This window comes from Brachyhypopomus gauderio, chromosome 17 (genome assembly GCF_052324685.1).
Source record: "Brachyhypopomus gauderio isolate BG-103 chromosome 17, BGAUD_0.2, whole genome shotgun sequence".
In the NCBI taxonomy this organism is placed as follows: domain Eukaryota; kingdom Metazoa; phylum Chordata; class Actinopteri; order Gymnotiformes; family Hypopomidae; genus Brachyhypopomus; species Brachyhypopomus gauderio.
Window position 1 is genome coordinate 14,235,350 of NC_135227.1, and position 5,967 is coordinate 14,241,316.

Here is a 5,967-nt window from a genome sequence, read left to right on the forward strand (position 1 = left end):
ATTGGTTTGTGTATATAAACCCTGTGTTTCCCTGCATTTTGCTTATCAGTCCCTGGTTGTTTGGTTCTGGTTTCTGCTTAAGGTCACGTCTGTGTTGTGGTTTTGGTTATGTCTTTATGTGTAGTTCTCATTCTGTGGTTCTATTATGTTTAGTCTTCTTTATCCTGGCTTGTTTTAGTCCTGCTGCCTTTTTGATTTATAAGTACCATGAGTTTGAATGCTGTTTGTGATCTTGCTGTTTCATGTCTTTGTTTCTAGCTTTCATGACACATCAGTGTTTTAGTTTTTGCCTTTAGTTTTAGTTGGTTTATTTGGTTAAGGTTTGGTTTGTCTTTGTATTATTTCAGTGTACTTTATGTAGTGTTGGTGTGATTGTGATAAAATCATTATTAATTAACATCTCCTGCACTTGCATCAAGCCTCCCTCCCCGAGTTGTTACAGATGAGACGAGGAAAAGGTGAAACAAATAAGACAAATGTATATGCACACACAGACAAACAAGCAGAGATAAACATTATCCTCCCTTTAGAGAATGGCAGAATCTGGGTGTACTAGCTCTCACAGGCAAACGGGCTGTGGTTTCATTTTGCTCACCTTTTAGACTGAGGTGTAGAATGATGGGTGACCAACACCATAGAACTTCTTGCTGCGCTGTACCTCCCACACGTTGCTCTACAGCCTGAAAGAGGTGAACACGCCAAGCAAGAGCCAGAAGGGATACAGTATTCTAAGACGGAGGATCAGTTTTCCACATAGATATTCTGATGTAGAGGATGCAAGGACTGCAGGACCTACCTGGGGAACAGCTGCAACTAAGCAGGGCATAGTGGTGGTGGCATTAGTGGTAGCCTAAGTTCTTCTTTCTCCTTGGTGAAGGATGGACATTCTGCTAATCTTTAAAGCCAGAAGAATCCGTAAGTCATTACAATTAACATTCAGGTACAGTATACTCAATAATTATAATACACTAATTTAGATTTTCTACTGAATGCTTCATCATGCGGATTGGACTCGAGCACAAGCTGAGATATGGTGACCTTACACACACACACACACACACACACACACACACACACACACACACACACACACACACGCATGCACACACAGACATGCACACAGAACCTCTTACTAAGGTACCCTTGTTTGTACTCCAGCCAGTTGTTGGTAAATGGAAGGTTGTTTTTATAGGCTGGCAACACGTAGAGCCTAAGAAACCTGTTAGAACCCAGAGAGATGATGGGTGAAGTGTCCATCAGTCCTTTGGGATGAAAAGATTGCTTCCCCCTCAAAGTGACACATTTCATTTCCTCAGAAACCTGCATGCTTTAATTAACAACTAAGACCCCTTTCTATTCTGCTTGGATCATGCAGTCTGTAGCCAATCAACTGGATGTAGGATGAGGAGTAGCACAAATCTGAAAGCATGTAATTGAAAACTAGTGGAGAGATTAATTTTTGAAAAGTAAAGATTCTTTATTTGGGTAAATAATTAGATTACTGTAAAACTTTCAGCAGAAAATATTTTAACACATGTTGCAAACTATCCTTAGTGATTCTTAGATGCTCTGTAACGATGTCAACTCAAGCCAGTAAATAACAGAGCATCAGTGTGGCTTAGAATACACCCGCAATGGCTTCCGCTGTTTCTCAGTGGTCAGCTCCAACACCTTAGGTGAAGTAAAACTTTTTAGGTAATAGGAACTAGTGCTGAACAGTGTGCCATGTGCAAACCATGATGGTGCTTGGGATAAAGCGACACCAGATGAATTGGACCTGTTTTGCGGGCTACTTATTAACATTTGTTCACTTCTCTGCCTCAGATTCTGAGCAACCACATCCAGGATCTAGGAACTCAGGATTACTCAGGATTCCACAACATGGCAGACCAGCTCTTCCTCTCCTCTGATCTCACACCTGTTCTCTATTCCACACACGTACCTGGACATGTCATTTCACACTTGCTGAACAAGTTTTTTTTAATATATGTTATAAAATGATATATTTAAAAAAAATATTTGTATAAATTTGTATTTTTTATATGTATTTTATGTTGTGTTTTTTTTGTCTTTATAATTGTGTGTCACTTTAGACCTTCACATATACATGGTTAGTGATGACAGGTATACAAAGGTGTGTGTGAGAAGAGCAGTATTATTTGACAATTTTTACACATCACCAGATCTTATGATCAGGGGATAGACAGTGGGGAATAAATGCTCATGGTGCATGGAGAGTTAGCATATAGAAGATCATTTCTGACTTTGAAGAAATGAAAAGCTATCTTTGGGGACATGTGATGGCGTAAAGAATAATGTGTTAGTTGTCCAGTGAAAGGACACTTGTGCAGTTATAAGCTTTTCCAATTTCCACAACTTTAATGATTCTGCAGAAATGTCTAGGCTAGTAAAAAATGGTGAATTGTGCTGTTTGGGACAGAAAAGTAGTGCCACGACCAACTGAAATAAATGATTATAATAAACATATGGGAGGCGTTGATAAATCAAACCAGATGTTAAATGTGCACAGCTTACTTCATAAAACTCACAAGAGATGGAAAAAGTTTTTTCTCCATTTTGTAGACATTGCCATTAATGGTTTTATCATATTTTGGTTTTTGGCAGTGTTATAATACAGCACTCGGTGCTGGGCTGAGGGTCAGATGGCTATAGCCACATAACTTTACGAGAGAATTTGTCACACCAGCTAGTTGATATTGACGTCATTATGATTTCTAGGTGTTCATTATCTCCTTTAGCCCTTTCTTGTAATTCATGTTCCAGAATTTCAGGAGATATCGAGGGATTGTGGGCTTATTTACAAAGAATTTGAACAAGAAAAAAAATATACAAAAGTGGCTTGTATGGCCTCTGAGTATCAAAGTTAATATATATTGCGTCGTGTTCATCTGTCGGGTGGGCAAGGCCTATTGGGATACCCGACACCTGAGTGTTGTTTGTCTATCTATGTCGTGTCTTTTGTACCAGTTGACTGCTGGTTATTGTATCCTTAATTTGGATTATGTCACAGGTTTTGTGTTTGTGCACTTTATCCATTAAATCTCCCTTTTCCCTGAGACTGGCATGATCGCCTCCTTTTATATTTTGCACTCCTCGCCCATCACACTATACAGTAGTACTCCTAGAATGGAATGTGTTTGATGTATTCTTAATGTTGAGGCAAAGGTTGTGTTTTGGCATTGAATGTCGACCATGGCACCACTGGTTTTGGTGTGTCAAATGTGACCTCATAAGGTTCACGTCATAGTCTGGGATGTAGTTAGTGGTCCCAAAGATGCTCATCAGATTGCCGTGCTGCTGTAAACTCCCAGGCCATAGCCTATATAATAGAAATAGATTGTGGAAGTGGTAAAGACAAATACAAAATAACTACACTCATGTGAAGGTGTAAATTATGGGTGGGTTAAGAGCAGTGTTTCCTAGGAGGCTGCATTTTACAGTGTAATAAAATTTCCTTTGTATTGTGTGCACATCCACATTGACGGCTTATGCTTTAAAATGCTGTCAAGAGGTTACCTCAACGCAGTGCTGATGCTGACACCCCAGTGTCAGGAAAAAACTCCTTCGCCATGGAGGTACTGTACCCGATTTATCTAACATTCATAATGTTATGGAAATGAGAATTGACATTATTTGACAGTCAAATAAAGCAATATATTTGCATACATAAACTGAATTTCCAAGCAGAAACACAATTAATGACCTCCTTCAGTTGTTCAATCTGAGTGATATTTCTGGATCATAAAGGCCTTCTTCACCCTTTTGATTCGTAAGTTAAATTAGTGAATCCTTGTTACCCCAGTGACAGGGGCACTTCTGTATCACGTCTGTATCACTCTCACTCTGTTCTGTCTTTCTTTGTCTGCTTTCCCAAACTGGTGATGTTTTACAGAACGCGATCTTTGTACTTTTATTGCATGTTCAGTAAAGCAGGCACAGTAAACTGTCTGAACCCGTCATGTCACACATTTGACATTAAATAAGAATATTTGTGTAGAAAATCTTACATTGAATTTAGGATGCCAAATATTTTATCCACACATGACAGGAAGTCTGCTGTGTATGACACATCTGGTGAAAGTCTGTGAAGTTAAGAGTTTGCATACTTGAGAAAAATATGGAAACTACAGTGACTATCAAGCCTGCAACCTGCTCTCTCCGTGAGACAGCCAGTCAATCACTGTTAAGAGACAAACCACACTCCTTTAGATGCCTTTGCCAGAAAAGTAACACTCCATCTGTTGTCTTACTGATTACTTACTGAATATGTATGTTACACTCTCTCTTTGTATTGGTTTGTCTTGGACCAACATACTGAATTTCCTTTAACTTGTTCCAGGGCACTCTGGTTCTGACACTCTCGCGTTGATCGCCTTTTGGATAATGCTTTGTACCCCTGACTAATGATCTCTGTGTATTTGTCTCAGCCTGCCTTACCTTCTGTTTGGCTTGTGTCTGACTGTAGGATCCCCTTGGTCTAATTGTGACAGATGGAATATTGGCCTCATTTGTTAGGTCATCACAAGGAAGTAAGGTGTTTCTGAGTCAGTAGAAGGAGGAACCAGTTGGAATGTGTTTAATAACCAGTTTGTATAAAGGGCTTTGCTTTGGAGAAACAGGATGTTTCAGACAGAGGTCCTTCATCAGCTGGGCAATCAAAGTGCTTCTGAATTGATTGATGGAGAAACCAGTATATACATAAAAAGTAGATGTTTAAATGATAACATATAAATAATTAAATCACATACAGGGGGTCCTGGACTTACGATGTTGATCCGTTCCTACATTGTGTCATAAATCAATTTTCGGTGTACGTCGGAACACACATCAAAATAACACCTAGGTTCCGAGTCGCGTAACCATGTATTCTTCTGTCATGCACACCAAACACAAAGTTCACGTTACAACGTTTAGAATGCAAAATCACTTAAGACAAAACAAGGCTTTATACAGTAAATGGGAGATGTGTCGCACATATAAGGTTTTTCACTCAGTAGCATTAATTCAAAGGTCTGTGCTAGAGGGAATAAATCATTTAGGCCTTCTTACTATTAATCCCAATTAGGAACATTTCTAAAAGTTAAAATACTATAATAAAACTCCTTACCACATTATGTACAGTCTAAGATGGACTTCATACAAAATTCTGTTTGGATCAAAGGAGTGGAAGCCCAACACCACTGATCAGGCATGATGCATGGAGTAGGAGGCTTAGGGTGGTACAGGAGATAAACCATCTTTATATGACATTTATTACATTGATCCTACAGTAACCATGTCATTTCTTAAATTTATGTAAGCAATTTATTTTATGTTTTCAATTGTATGTACAGCTGGAACACTCAATGTGTGAATCTATGTATTTGGATCTCGCCCCATATGTGTACTCTCAGATATATGTATTTTATTGAAATGAAGTAATATGTTTTGCTAAATTCCTTTTTAATTCATTTTGTATTAGATGGTAATTTTGTTATTTTTGTAAACCTCAAATTTTGTCAGAAGTTTGTAAGAGCTATTTATATTTTGAAAACATAGGGACAAGAAATCCAATCCTTCAAGACCCCATCCACACTACAACTGACATGGGGATGTACTTGTTGTGACGATGGGGTCGTGGCGAAGGAGGAATCCTCCTTTAGACTGACGTCACTTTTATTTTAAATAGAAATTGCGCAATAGCGCACACGGAACACGTATACATACACACTGAGACGTGTAGACTTTAGACAACGACGAGCACAGGACACTGCGCGAGCGCACATTAAATAGACAGACCACATTAGCCCCATGTGATTACGAGACGATTCACAGGTGAGACACATTATTCACACAACATAGCCTTCACCACAGAGTTCCGCAGACGCAGACAAAGCACGTGGACAACGTTTACACACGCCCAAAAGGGAGGGGCCGGGGGTCCTCAACGTGACACTTGTAGGATCC

At 39.2% G+C, this 5,967-nt stretch overlaps 1 long non-coding RNA gene across 1 annotated transcript; it reads right to left on the reverse strand.

The window, feature by feature from the left end:
• Positions 1–352: 352 nt before the first annotated feature.
• On the reverse strand, positions 353–4,487 carry LOC143480992 (uncharacterized). Its single transcript, XR_013121928.1, has 3 exons — positions 4,459–4,487; positions 797–895; positions 353–680 (listed from the first exon to the last, which is right to left on the reverse strand). It is a non-coding gene; the product is annotated as an uncharacterized LOC143480992 (long non-coding RNA).
• Between the last annotated feature and the right edge of the window lie 1,480 nt (positions 4,488–5,967).